This window comes from Bactrocera neohumeralis, chromosome 2 (assembly GCF_024586455.1).
Source record: "Bactrocera neohumeralis isolate Rockhampton chromosome 2, APGP_CSIRO_Bneo_wtdbg2-racon-allhic-juicebox.fasta_v2, whole genome shotgun sequence".
NCBI classification, from domain to species: domain Eukaryota; kingdom Metazoa; phylum Arthropoda; class Insecta; order Diptera; family Tephritidae; genus Bactrocera; species Bactrocera neohumeralis.
The window spans coordinates 42,032,476-42,047,753 of NC_065919.1; the positions used below are offsets into that span (position 1 = coordinate 42,032,476).

The 15,278-nt window shown below is 33.1% G+C and overlaps 1 protein-coding gene across 5 annotated transcripts in view; it reads left to right on the top strand.

The window, feature by feature from the left end:
* The first annotated feature begins 1,360 nt into the window (after positions 1-1,360).
* LOC126750954 (tachykinin-like peptides receptor 99D) overlaps positions 1,361-15,278 on the top strand; it is a 61,956-nt gene continuing 48,038 nt past the window's right edge. The window contains exons 1-2 of one of the 5 annotated variants that reach the window (XM_050460818.1): positions 1,361-1,706; positions 2,370-2,722. The gene's annotated coding sequence lies outside the window, so the exon portion shown is untranslated. The remainder of the gene's footprint in view (positions 1,707-2,369; positions 2,723-15,278) is intronic. The other 4 variants (XM_050460853.1, XM_050460835.1, XM_050460826.1 and 1 more) reach the window with 4 other exon arrangements.

The following is a 15,278-nucleotide window of genomic DNA, read 5'->3' on the forward strand; positions in this document are numbered from 1 at the left end:
GCCGATTTTTGCTATCTTTTGACAGATGTCGCTTAAGTCTGCCGCCTCCTTTACGTTTGCAGCATCAGAGGTAAGCAGTTTTATATTGCTAATTAAATTATGTGCAAGTATATTAACAAAAACAAATTTTAATATATGTATTTAGATGGCATAAAATAAACAACGCACAGTTTGATATCCATTTTTACATGATTCTTAACTTTTTCGCACACTTTTTCCGCATTTCAATCAATTATAACTCCGCCTTACCTTTTTGCCAAGAAACATGTGTATCAAGTTTCATCAAGATATCTTAATTTTTACGTAATATTTACAGTTTGTACAAAACATACAAAAGTCACCCGGATTTCATTCATTTTATTTCATTACATATATACACGTTATATAGGATATTATCAAGATATCCATTTTCACACTGTCGGTATGGTTCTTATAAGATTTATCTAGGGCAAAATTGGTTATCAATTTTTTAGCTTTACTAACACTTGGTTCAATATTCCTTATAAGGGTATAAAAAGAAGTCAAAGAGTCGAAACGTAATTACATTTTTATTAAAAATTAACTCAGAGAAACACTTACTTATTAGTAAGACATAAATATATTTCAAATTATACAGAACCTACAAATCGTGTCAAGAGGATTCTGAGGGTGTAATGGTCTTTGCTGGCTTCTTTTAAAAATATATGAGTATCGAAGATAGAAGAAAACCACCTCCCTCATTTACATCCAGTATGAATGTGAGGAATATAAAACTAGAGAAAAGGTCACTTAAGAATGACTGAAGAATGTGACTAGGATTATTTGAATAGCCAATTCGCATTAGCAAAAATTTGCTGGATAATCTTATAACAGTTTGACCAATATTTCCCATAAAAAGGAATAAAATTGTGGATATGTTCTGAAAACTGCGTCGAATTCATTTCCGAAAGCGAAAATTAGTCTTCAAAAGAACCCCAACCCAAAAGTGGTTGTCTTATTAAAAACTATCTTCATCAATATTTATTAAAAATAAAAGTAATCAACGAAAACTTTCTAAATTCAAAATTTGCTTTGAATTTCCTTTTTATAATATTTTCATGATATTCAAAATCATTTAAACATCGACGACACCGTATGCATTAATTTAAAAATACTCAATTTTTATTCAACTGTTTGCATTGCGAGAAAGCTCAAGAGGATAAAGGTAACTGCATGTGTTTATGCCGAAGAGAGAAGAGAAGAGAGTAATAGAAAGTATTGCCCACTCAACAAACCATTTTCATAAATTTGGTACTTTTTTAAAGTACTTTTTCTACTACGATTTGCATTTAGTAGCAGATTTAGTACGTTGACTCCAACGCCGGCAGAAGCAATATTTTCACATTCGCCACGGTGTGCCAAAGTCAGAAGCGATTCGATGGCGACGATTCAGTACGTCGGGATACCTTTAGCGCAGCGGTTGTAAAGAAGGTAGTCGGAGAAAAAGCAATCCGTTTGTTAAAGGAATTCTCAAATGCGGTAGACTAAAGTATGATATTGAAGAGAGCGAAGAGTTTGTGTTTCTGATAAAAAATAAAAAATTTTCACAAAAAAAATATCACAAAATTTCACACCCGTCAATGATAAAACTTGAAAGAGTAATAAAAAGTATCGTTAAAACAAAAATTATTTAAAAAAGCGAAAATTTATAGCAGTGTTGAATTTAAACAAAAACTTATTTGAAAAATGTAAGTTTGCGTATTTTTTGTGCAGAATAAGTTTTCCGGCGTCGATAAGGAAATTGAAACTGCTAATATTGAAGAACTGAATTGTTATTTAGAAGCTGATGGCTGTGTTACTTTTAGAGCAGAAGATTTTATATTTCAGAAAATATTTGCAACTTGCAAGTATTAAAACAGATATAATAAATATATATAGATAATCAATATAATTCTTAAAAATTTAGGCAAATCAAGTAAAATTTTAAATTTAAGGAATACAGTTTCAAATAAAACAAAAAGGTAAAATAAATAAAAATTAAGTATTTTTAGTGAAAATAAATCTAAGTAATAAAATAATAAAAATAACTGATAAATTTTTATTCAAAAATAAAAAACACACATTATTGACCGAAAATGACCCGAATCGAATCGAATTCATAAAACCTAAAAATATTTACATAATTTAAGAAATAAAAATAATAAATATAAAATTGTTCTTCAACTACTTAAATCGGAATCAAAACTAATAAAAAAGCTCAGCACTCAGTGAAAAAATTTCCATCTCCGTCTTTGATTGCCAAGGTTAAGTGCTGTAAAGTAGAGCTCTCAGAGGCTAAAGGAAAATATTCAGCAGTGTCGATATGTTTCTTGCTAAACAAATATTATAAAGTGTTGTTGTGTTATTTTCAGCAAAAAAATCGTTTTTGATTAAAAAAGAATGAATATCTTCGAGGTGTTAATAAGGTTGCGTGAGAAAGCTGCTGCAATTTACTGTTAGTGAATTCATAATTTATGCACAAAACAAGGAGTGCGAAAAGTTGAACTTTTTATTGACGTCAAGTAACAATCTGCAATTAGCCAGAGTAATAAAGTGAACAAATTTCATTCTTAACCCCTTTCATACATAATTTGCATAATAATGTCTGCGGAATGTTTTTTATCGCGACTTCAAAAGCTGTTTGTAAAAGTTTTGCTTTCTGGAGTGTTGGCTGTTTTTCGCACATACTAGAATACAGAATAACAGTAAATAAAACACCTAAAAAGTGAGTGCATTAAAAGAGCGAAAATATTGTATTATTTTTTTTTTATTTGAAATATATTAATACTTGTACGTTATAGGTGCGTTAAAAGCTGAGAAATTTTGAAAAAGAAATTTAGAAAAATTAATAAAATTTAAGAAAACCATTAATTATTTCAGAACACATATCTCACAACAGTATTTTATGTGCGACTAGCCGAAGAGTTATTACTTTTGAAAACTTTAATGAAATTTACCGTCAACTTTGAAATATAAATAATTACTATTTAAATCCAATGATTTATTGAGTAATCGAAAAAAATAAAAAAAAAAATTGTTTTACATTTTATTTAGTAATCTGCACACTAAGTGAAAGTTCATAAAAAAATAATAATAATATCAATTTTTGATTTATCTGCCATTCTTGTATACAAGTATAATAAAACTGAGTCACAGGAAAAAGTTTTTCCAACATTTGTGTTAGCAAAAAATTAAAAAAGTTTATACTGAATTTTTCTGAGAATAGTAATTAAATAGTTTAAGATTTCCGGTTATTACACTTTGATTTTCAGTAATAAAAAAATTTAACATCAGCCGTAGCAACAGATAGAAAAATATTTTTAACCAAACAACGACCGAACGTAATAAATTTTGTTCCAAGAAATTTAATTAGCCAAGGAAAGCATGGAAACTGCAAATGTGTTTGAATTTAAAGCAACACCTCGAGTTTCAGTGATAGAAGATCCGTGTCAATCAGAGACAGCAGTTATTAGGAAAAGTATCAAAGTGCTTCTGTAGTAAGGTGTGAAAAGTCTTATGAGAATATTATTTCAAGGTTAATTCGCAACCACTGGCGCTTTGTGTTTCAAAAAGAACAAATGAACAAAGAAGGAAATTATTTCCAGGCTTGAAATAATTATTCATGGTTTCTTACTCTTCACAAACTTTAAGAGCAAAATGATTAGGATTAACATGGCATAAGTGATTTTTATAAAGGTATCTCCCAAGTTATACAATAGTTTACAGAACTGTAAATAAGTATCGAACTATAACTATTCAAACCCCCAGATATCAGAAATATGGACACCACAGTCTATGGCTGGCTTTATTGTATCTTTTAATGTATCGGTCAATGTGTGAGATACATAATTGAAACTAGTAGAGAACTCTTTCCCGATAATAGTGTGTCTGAATGTTAAAAATGCCCAGTCGCTTTTCCATCTGATCTCCCGAACGAGTGCCTCTGCTTCCACTAACGACAACTGGATCGAAAACCTTTAAAGCTGGAGTGTTCTCTTCCATCTGCACAACATGCCCTAGCCCGCGCCACCGCTGTCTCTTAATTCGCTGAACTGTGTCATTATCCCCGTACATCTCGTACATCTCATCGTTAAATCGACTGCGGTACTTGGCATTGCCTATGTGCAGATAATCATAAATCTTCCGCAAAACATTTGTCTCGAACACTCCTAAGACCAACTCATCAGATGATTTCATTGTCCATGCTTCCGCACTACATAGCAGGACGGGAATTATGAAGGACTTGTAGAGTTTGGTCATATAATCGAGTCAATACTATATCTATATATTTTCAAACTTCCGGTTTCCCTTACAGATTATATGTAGTCAATATCATTCCGATCTTCTGGCTGACGGTTTGCACATAAACTCAATATATTTAATTTAGCCACTTCGGTTAAATTTAGGTCAGATATATTATATTTGGCCATGATTTTAGGATCATTTTTCGTTACTTGTTTCCATATATGTATGTAGAGTTTCCTTGCTGCTATTAACGATCGCCTGAAAAGGTTTCTGTCAATTCAAATTATCTGAAATTTAGAAACAACAAACGCCACCTTCTAAAAGATCACTTTCCTATAGAAATTGCATTTCCTTAGTTACTTAAATTTGTTTTTTTTGTTTTCATCTTTTTCCTACATTCATTACCGAAAAAATTTAGTAAATGTGTGCACAAATTTTAAAGTGATCGATTCAGCCAAAGAAAACACCGTTTCGAAAATAGGCGTGACGTGTTAACAAAGGCGCTCGTATCTCCGAAAATATTGCCTAATCAAATTAAAATTATAATTAAAATTTGTTTGTAAATTCTTACTAAACACAATAGAGAATCGTAATGAATACAAATGATCTAAAAATTAAATACTGCACAATCAAAAATAATTACCGACAACATCGCCAGACGTTTGCGGTCTTACACAAACATTCTTCCAGTATTTTATACAAATAAATAAAGAAAGATTTATGAGAAGAGAAGTGTTTATTTGCTAGAGATTAATTAAAAAACAATTAATAATAAACAGAGAACTGAAATCTCAACGGTTTTGGAAAATATTTAAGCAAAAAATGTGTGAAATCGCGGCTGCACGAATTCAATATAAAATAAATATTTGTTTTGCATAATTTGAAAATATTTCCAAATCGATTGATGTAAGCGAAAGCATTTCAATATACTATATGCCGGTATGGCTTTCTGTAGCCTGTTATACCTGCTGATAACGCCAGCGCTACGCACTGAAGATAAGGAGATTATGTTTCAAAGGCATTTTTCGAAATTATGAAGAAGTTTTTAATCAAATACTCATCTTTCCTAAAGTTAGTTTAATATTTGCCTTCCAAAAAATACAATTTATAATAATATTCTACATATAAGGCTTGATTTGATCATGTTTCGGGTCCCATTTAACATTTCATTTTAATATATCATTCTATGTTCTCTTCTACTTGGTGTGTACAAGTGTGCTTAGTCAATAAGCTCTGCGGCAGCTTTTCTGTTGACCGGATGCCGACAACTTAAGTATTTCAAGTATACTTGGATGTCTGCTAATGTGTTTGCCACTCTGCCTCTGTTTATTTGTGTACTGAGCTTTTCTATTGCAATAAGGAAACTCATAAATCTACTTAATATCACTTTCATAACTCAAACAATAGCCGATATATCTTTTACTTTTTGGGCGCATTTATTGTGAGCTTTCTTTTCGCTTATCCGCATTAACGCAGAAATTACATTCCTGTACTATTATATTATGGCAACCAGGTTTGTATTTAGTATAGTTTATAAAGGAACTGTGAAAGTGTAACCTATTTCAAGTGTTCGAAAAGAGAAAGTGTTTAATATATTTCATTAAATCCTCTAACTAAAACGCAATATATCTTCTGCTCACACATAAATCAATATTTTCGCATATAATGGGTTGTCAAAAAAGTCTTGCGGTATTTTTATTGAATTTTTCTTTTTTTATTGAAATTGAAATGAATTTTTGATGACTCATGCCCAGCTCTTGACCGATGCTACGGCTGCTACTATGCCGGTCTCTTTCGACCAATTCAGCGATTTTATCGCAATTTTCGACGACAGGCCTTCCGGAGCGTGGTGCATCTTCGACCACCTCTACACCAGAACGAAAACGTTGAAACCATCGTTGTGCGGTGGAAGTGGAAACTGTATCGGGTCCATAAACTGCACAAATTGTATTGGCGGCTTGAGATGCATTTTTGCCTTTATCGTAGTAGTACTGTAAAATATGCCATATTTTCTCTTTATTGATTGAGATTTTTATTCGTCATTTAAATATTTTTCAAATAATTTTTGTAAAGTTTTATCTCCATTTTCCTAATGTTTATACATTATACAGAGAAGGCATCAGATGGATTATAGCTTTATATTAGAAGAAGGCTTTTCGTACGACATTATATAACGAATTTCATTGAAATCGGTCTATAACTCCTGAATAATAAGATGGCGCCACGCCCATTCAATTTTTAAAAAAAAAATATGAATTCCTTCTGCCACGAGTGTTTCTGAAAAACGAAACGACATATTCAATCAAACACTTCCATTTTTGAACATGTTAGGAAATGCCTGAAGGAAACGCGTGAAATGCTAGTAGTTTAGATATGTACAAAAAACTGTAGCGGGGCCATGAATTACGTCCAAAAATGCAATGCGATCCTTTGTGCGAAATTTGAATAAAATCTATTTATGGCTTAGTTATGACACATATTTTCGCTTTCAGCGCCAAGACTTTTGTGGAGCCAAGGAATACGTGTACCAAGTTTCATCATGATATCTGAACAATATTTATGGACGGACAAGCCTATTATAAACATATTTTCGACTAAAATAATATATAACCCTAAAAGTTTAGTTGTACATTAGTTAAAAATACATTCATTCATAGGTACGTATATGAAATTTTAGTTGATAATCTGCGCTAATGTACCGTTAATAGGAGTCACTCTCTATATTATTTGTTTTCTGTCTCCTCAAAACCGTTTAATTTGACTGATGTTATGTATTAGTTTTTGTGATAGTTCGGTTTCGTTAATGCGCTGTGATTTATTCATAAGTCTTCAGATTCGAAAAACAGATGTTCAGATAAGATATGTTCGAAGTAGCTTATCAATAAAAGCGTGGTTCTTTTTTGGGACAGACAAGTTTATCCTGTAAAAATGAAGTTAAGTGCAAAATAGCAGATAAGATACGAAATAATATGAATGTACGAGGTTTTTGAAGTAAGAAAAAAACATAATTTTATAAATAAATAAAATTAGCATGAATCCCTTCTCAAGGCCAACAGACTGTTTCCGTACTTGACGTGAACATTAGTACGGAACATGAGTACGAACTTGAACAGTCTATAACGACAAACAATATGAAAGGTGACAACCGACACTGTCACTTCGTGGTGACGCTGTCAAAAGTTCGCTTTGACATGTTTGTCAAATAGGAAGTAATTTTCTATCATCAGTTGTCACATCAACAAATTGATTGAACAAATGTCGGTCTGCAACTCAATTAAACGAGCACACATATAAGTATGAGTTGCTTTTAATATATGTGTATATTGCTTACGCTTTTTATATAATCGTGAACAATATGGTTGATGCAAACCAACACTATAATGTATACATCCATTGACCTAATGCTCACTTGTGAATAATCAACATGATAATTATAATAACTTCAGTATCGCTAATTTTTAAATAAATTATTGTTATTTATTGCAGCAACTTGACTTCAATTAATTTCCTGTCGTAAATAACAATTCCTTCTTGCTGTCCGCTTCCTAGAAAGTACACGACATGTAATTGCTAAAAGTTTATTGCCACGGATTTATAATGGCAGATAGCTTTCTTGCCACCACAGACCACACCACGATTGTTGCTTATTTTGAGAATGCCAATGTTTGGCGTACTTTTTTTTAATTTTTTTTTTTTTGCGTATTCTTTTTATCAAGCTTTTGCTGACTTCGCGGAATATCTTCATTTTCATTTTCTTCCACTTTAATCACCGTCATAATAGCTTACATAAACATATGACAAGGAGAGTTGATTTCTTTTTCTATAGTATTTGTTTCAGGCAGAACCCTTTTTATGCTTCACGAATTCCATTTAATTTATTTGCGTACACGTTCGGCGAATTGTTTCCGCTCAAACGGCTCGTGGCAAATATTTGTCAAATCCGAAGGATTATTTCAAAGGCATTCAATACACTAGAATATATGTATGTACATATGAACTGCGAAGTATTATACTTTTACTTTTTCTAATTGACTGCTAAAAGGTCCAAAACTTTAGTTAAAATTAGTGAACGCCGGTTTGGCTTTCACTTCTTTGGCTATTTCGATTCGTTGATCTCTCTGAAGGTATATAAGGTTATCTCCACAAAAGTTCTCTCACTACTCGCAATGACAAAAAACTCCATAAATTATTCAGTAATGTTGAAAGACTCAGAATTACCTGAAGGTTGTTCGCCAAAGATTGTTCATATCGAAGTAAATATTCACTCCATTCACGAAATTTAGAACAGGCGAGTCGACATATAGTATTTGAAATGTCGAACAACATAGGAAACTCTACCGGCTGACTAACTCAGTTACAACAACGCATATTCGATTTTATTTTGTTACTTTTGATATAAAAGATTTACTGAATTTACCTTAGTTGCGGCTTCGACCTCAATCAGTCTTTTTCCCAAGCCTTCAGTCATATTTTTATTTATTACCCGTTGCTTTGTTCAGTGACATACAAGTATTCCAAGATAGTTAGTACAGAAAAAAACCATCTCAAATAAGAATCTTCCAGAAAAAACACTTATTCACATAAATAAAAGCACACAAAGTCCGCCCTCAAATACGAACATATGTATATACACCATTTTATAGGCTCTTTCTTCGCTTATCAAATGTCCGCCCTACATGCTCTTCTGGGCTGTCGCTGAATTTTCAAGTGCAATGTTGACAAGCCGTTGAATTGGTTGATGGTACAGCAACGAGTAATTTGAAAGCATAACAAAGTGATATGGAACTGGATACGGGGTAGGTGGCAATATCATGCAACTTCTCACTATTTGCCCATGGATCTATTAAATCTTCATCACTCATATATACCCATAGCCTTGGATTAAAAATATAGCTGGCAACTTCAACTTATTATAATTTGGAATCACCAAACCGATAATGTTTGTGTCAAGCTAAATTTTCTAGTGGGCGAGTTGTGCTTAAATATTTCAATAGACAAAAGTAAATAAAGTAGATTGTCGAACAATGGTCTACAATACTCAATTGAGCTTGATTCAATTTGTCTCGTATCCGCCAAAGACGTCAACTCAGCATATACTTTTGCTTTTGCTGGTCCAAATTATTGTCAGAGTTTTGTCCCTATTTCAGAAATCAATTTAGTAATGCCTATATTGTGGTACGATTGTACTAAATGTATATATGCATATATAGTATATATTCCCTTGTATGTAAAATATATGTAATACTCAGAAATGCATAAACTTGGTTTCATAACCTTAAGGAAAGGTTTTGTGTAAATATTTTACTATAAAGTAGAGAAGAAGAAACAGTTTGGAAATATTTAAAATCACTGAAGACTAAAATATTAAACTCAAATTAATGTGAACAAAAAGTAAAATACTAAACCAAAACCAAGCAAGATAATTTAACTAAGGGACCAAATAACAAGCTAACTAACCAAGTAAAATTACACAATTCTTCTTTCTGCTGTTACGAAAAGCAATAACGGATGTTACTCAGACTCTATTATCATTGAGTGATGTCCAAGTGAGCTTGAAAATTGATGTAATTGCTGTATTAATAATAGGTTGGCTGCCATAATTGTTACACTGATACATAATATGTATAATATTCGAGTTTCATAGGTCATTTTAAGCTGTATATAAAATGTATTTTTATTCTCCCGCAACATTTTGCAAATGGATTATAACAGTTTTGTTCCTTAAGGGTTGCTTGTAACACCTAACACTAATTTAGATATACATTATAAGGAGTTATATATTTATGCATGATCAGGATGACGAGACACGTTGAATTCCAAATGACTGACTCTGCGTCCGCCTGACCTTGCAAGTGATAACTTGAGTAAACATTGAGATATCGTGATTTAACGTTGTTCACATGTTCCTTGGTACCCTAAGGGGGTTAGTATTTCCGAATGGTACAATCGGACGGTTGTCACGCCCACACAATGTCGCTTTTAAAGAATCTTAGCTCAGCTCCAAAGCAGTTCCGTAACGTGGATTTAGTTTCGAACAGTAATCATAGGAAATCATTAATGCTCTAGTTAATGATTGTACATAGTTTATTGCTCATAATTGCGCAAAAGCAATGTTTACGTACGGAGAGCTACTAATAAAGACATAACTTCTCTGAATTATATATATTTTAAGATAAATGATTCTACATTAATATAATACAAGTCAAAAATCATTGAAAAATAATTTGCACCAAATCTTATTTAATAATCAATCTCTTCGAGTTTTTCTCACTTCGAGGTAAAATTTTTATTCTCTTCTTAGTAGAAAATGATCTCCCGACGCTAGTTGTGTTTACCGGAAGTGTGGCTAGAACTGTAAGAAATAGTTTCATAGCGTGAAAATACGTTCCGTCACAACACTCCAACGGTTTCAAAACTTCAGTTGAACAGTCGACAGCCGATATTTTTGCACACCATAGACTGTATTCAGCCTTCATCGCGGACGATGACATCTTATCTTAGCAGAATGGTGCTACCTTGTCCACCTTATCCGATTTACTTTATTCAACAAATCCTGGAAGAAGTAGTTGAAAATTTGATAGTGCAGACTCATTTTCGAGAAATATTTCTGTCAAATTCGATACTAAAACGTAAATGCATGGAAAAAAAATTGCGATTCTGACGTAAGCTTCACTAGATGACGTTTGCGATTGGAATGGTTTTTCTGTCCGGAAACAATTCTTGAAGTTTGAAGATCAGTGCCGAAAAGTTTTTCGGCATATCGCGTTGCGGATCAAAAATTTACACGAAAAAATCATCTGCAGTTTTTCGAATTCGCTAAAGAGAGAATATTATCTCTTTTGTGCGAGTAATAAATTATTCGGCGAAACTTAATAACTTCTAATTGTGTTGTGCTAAATTTTCTAGTGGGTATGTTTTCCTTAAATATTTCAATGGCAAAAAGTGGGTAAAGTGAATTATCAGACAATGGTCTACAATAGTCAATTGAGCTTGATTAAATTTCTCTCGTCTCCATTATAGCACTGTCGGCTCGACATTTACCTTTGCTGGTTTCAAATTTTTAACAGAATTATGTCCCTAATGAGTGTTCAATTTAGTAATACTTACATTGTGAGATGTATGTACTCATAATAGGTATTTTACATTTCACTGTAAGCCCATATCTCAGGATCTTTTCGGACAATTTCAACCAAATTTGGTACTTAGCATTATCCTGATATTTCTAGTTTTCATATAATAATCTTCGTTATTTTAGCAGACTGTTACATACAATATGTCGGCCAGAGTGTGTGTTGTCCCGATAGGGAGTCGTCTTGTCTGAAACCTCGTTTGGTATCGAACGGCTCGGATTTCCGATCCTGACGGAGCTTTTGGTGTTGCTCAACGTCAGCTTAAACAGCCGTATTAGCTTTGCGGTAATACCAAGTTCAGACAAAGCGGCATAGAGGCAGTTCCTTTCGTGCTGTCGAAGGCGGCTTTGAAATCGATGGAACCTTATATCCCATGCTGAAGAGTGTTTTCCCACGGTAGTTGCCGCAGATTGTGGATTGGGTAGAAGACAATTAAATTCCAATCGCCGGGCATAATTTTGTCCGACCATATTCTATAAAGAAGCTGATGTATGCTTTCCCCCAATAATTTCAATATGCTTTGATCATTAGCCACTAGATCACCACCTTGTGACCTACTAGAATATGCTCCGGTCTTGAAACCGTTTTTTAGTCGCCGTATCTTTTCGTCATTTTCGATCATTATCACTGTCAGCCTGTTTCTCAAGGTCTTCAAACTTATGCAATTTGCCTCTTCCTTGTTTTTTCTGCATATATATCTTACTTCCCTCTTCAACTCCCGGTATCTATCCCACTCCTCGTGCTGTGGTCGATCGCAACATTGCGAGGTAAATGTTCGCTTTCTCTCCACTACCACACGACAGTCCTCATGGTACCAGCTTTTCTTTCAACCTTTACAATGCGCCTACAGTTTGAATTGCCGTTCAAAAATTCTCTTATACCGAGTTGCTGATTAATGCTATCAGGAAGCAGGAGAACAAGTCGAGTAGAAAACCATTTCCCTTTCGGTAGTGATATTAGCTTCTCAACGTCGTACCTTCCCTAAGTTTGTTGATGGGCACGTATAGAAGCGAGCGCGTATCTTCGCTACAACAAGAGTTTGCCAACACCTGAAGAATTTCCTTGGCTTTGGAAGAATCCAAGTTGTAAGATTATGAAACATTCGGTTACTCCCGAACACTTCCTTACTTGTTATATTTTTTTAACTTGAAATTACTAGATTACCAGGCTGCCAATGCCTAGTTTTCATTTAATTATGATTTTTTAACCTTTATATACTTTATGTTCTCTTTGGTACATATGCTTTTTTATGGGCCCGCCCATTTTTGGAGTAACTGATGATCTTCATAATAACCTGAGAACCACGTCCAGAGTGTTCGACCGAAATTATTCTCTCAATAAATGGCATAATTTTATGCGTCACAATTTTAACCGGAAAATGGGAAAGTCTATAAAGTTAATTTTCCATGCTAATAGCTGAAGTATTTTCATGTTAAGAACACTTACATTCATATGCGGAGAAACCAGGATAAACCTGAGTTGTGTTAGTGCACACTTCCAACTAATATACAGTGATGGCTGAAATATATCCGTTATTACCAATTGTTGTGTAAAGTCATGTGACACTTTACACTTATCCAAACTAACTGCTCCTAAGCCACTAATCCTCTTAGAGTTGTCACCACTTGAAAGGATAAACTAGGAGATAGTAATTGACAGCGGTTGTTGTCACATTTAATGATATTTGCTCATCTTTATGTATGCTCTACACTTATTGTATAAACATACACCCGCACGTAAAGCACTGCTATATAATGTCCTTATTAAACAGTGAGTCATCAGTAATACAAAGTCGTTCAATACAATTAATTTACATGTCACTATATTTAATTAAAACATAAACCCTTAATTATGAGCTTTCGCGAGTGAATCGAAGACATCAGCTCCAATTTAATCCTCTCGGATAAATAAACGCAAATACTTAGACAGTGAATATATCTTAACGGGTAAGTTTTAATGTTGTTTGAGAACCATAATAGGCGTCTTCTCTGAATAAGTTTCATGGTAATTTTTGCATTATGTATTCTTTTTATGTACAACTGTAATCTCCCACTTTAATTACAACAAACTACATATCAGTTTAAATTTTACAAATTAGGAAATAGCAACAACAAGTCAGTAAATAAATGTTTAATTGAGTTGTCAGGCCTCATGTTTTTTTATTGTCTTGCCGTTTAGAAACTTGTAATACGTTTAGTGTGATTCTCAACGACATGAAATACAATATTCGTTTTCCAATGATGTACTTTACAAATTAAAAATGGGTAAATTATTTCGATTTAAACTCAACTGATTCGCGTTTAAGAATATTAAAGAAATTTAGAAAGCGTCTCACCTTTATAACAGTTTGTCCTTGGATTTACAATTGATAAATACAGACCGGTAAAAACCCTAGCCTCCATATATGATTACTAATATACGAATTTCAAACTTCGGTTTGAATTTATGGCATATATATGTATCTGTCAATGAATAAGAGATATCAACAATATAAAGTGAACGTATAAAACGGGATATACCACAGCTTGGTTATTAAAATATGTGAAATTAGTCCACGGATTAACTCAAATTCCATATACTATATTTAATAATGTTCGTTACTAGATCATACTATATGCCGCATAAGTAGGACGGATCATAAAATAGCTAGGCAATCAGTCTAGATCTTTCCCTAGCCCCAATATATGCAACATAATAGTTTCTATGCACTTTGACTTTAGATCAATAACATTTCGCACACCCAATATTTAGTTAAAAGACCAAGTAAGTCTACGACCACAAAGTTCATAAGATGCCAAATGCGATTGTAAACCATTTGATTGCTTTGGATAATGTCTCTCGAACTCTTACGCACCTTTTTCTATTATACATATACAACATCTGAAAGTATCGCCGCCTTCCAGCAAGAGTATAAAATGTTTGGCTACACCCGAACTTAGTCCTTCCTTACTTTTTATAATTATTGTGTTATCAGTCGATAAATTAGATTAGACGGAAACTGTGTATTTTTTAATCAAAACTATTTATCAGCAATTCACTTTTTGTTTAACCATTGCCGGAGAGCAAAACGAAAACACAAAGTTAAGATGTTTCAAGCACAATTGAAAACGAATCGCAAATATGCGTCAAGTTGGAACTAGTATTAAGATACTAATACTCTTGACTTCAACACAAAAAATCCTATAAGAAAAATCCTAGTTTGTAAACTTTTACTCACATTTTCGGTTTCAGCAAACCAAAATTAGTAAGAAACAGCGTCTAACATTACAGTCGTCAATTGACTGCAAAGGAGTGTTATCAAAAGGGTAAATAGACACGAAGGCGCATCGTACTTATTTGAACTATACTGTACTTTTAGCCATACCATACACTTTAAACGCTCTTCGGTAGCTTTTCATTTGAAGGAAAGTAAAAGAAGATCATTAGGTAAATCAGAGACACCTGAGTCTTCACGTTAGTTCATTCTCCACTTTATAATTATACTCTATTTGCGCAAAGTTTAACTGAAAATAAAGGTAAATTACAAATCTCAATCTCAATGCAGGTGTTTTGCTCTAGCACTGACATATAACAGCACGAGCCCACCTTGACGAAATAAAAGTTGATCTAAATGCATCTAAGATCTGCCATTTAAGGGTAACAGTCTTATTTACATGAAATAGCCATATAAAATTTTGAATCCACCGTTTTTAGCACAAAGTTAAAATATCAAATTCTGCAAGCGTGCTCTGGTAGTAATTATAATTATAAAACAATTGAACACGAGAAAGCAAATATTATTCCATAAACACAATCTTTACTTAATGAGAATATGTTTGAAGTGTGCATACTCGTGAACGCTCGAATCGCACACTCTCGGTGGAATTGAACAGGCCGCCAACACAAAGCATAATGCGTAAACAATGC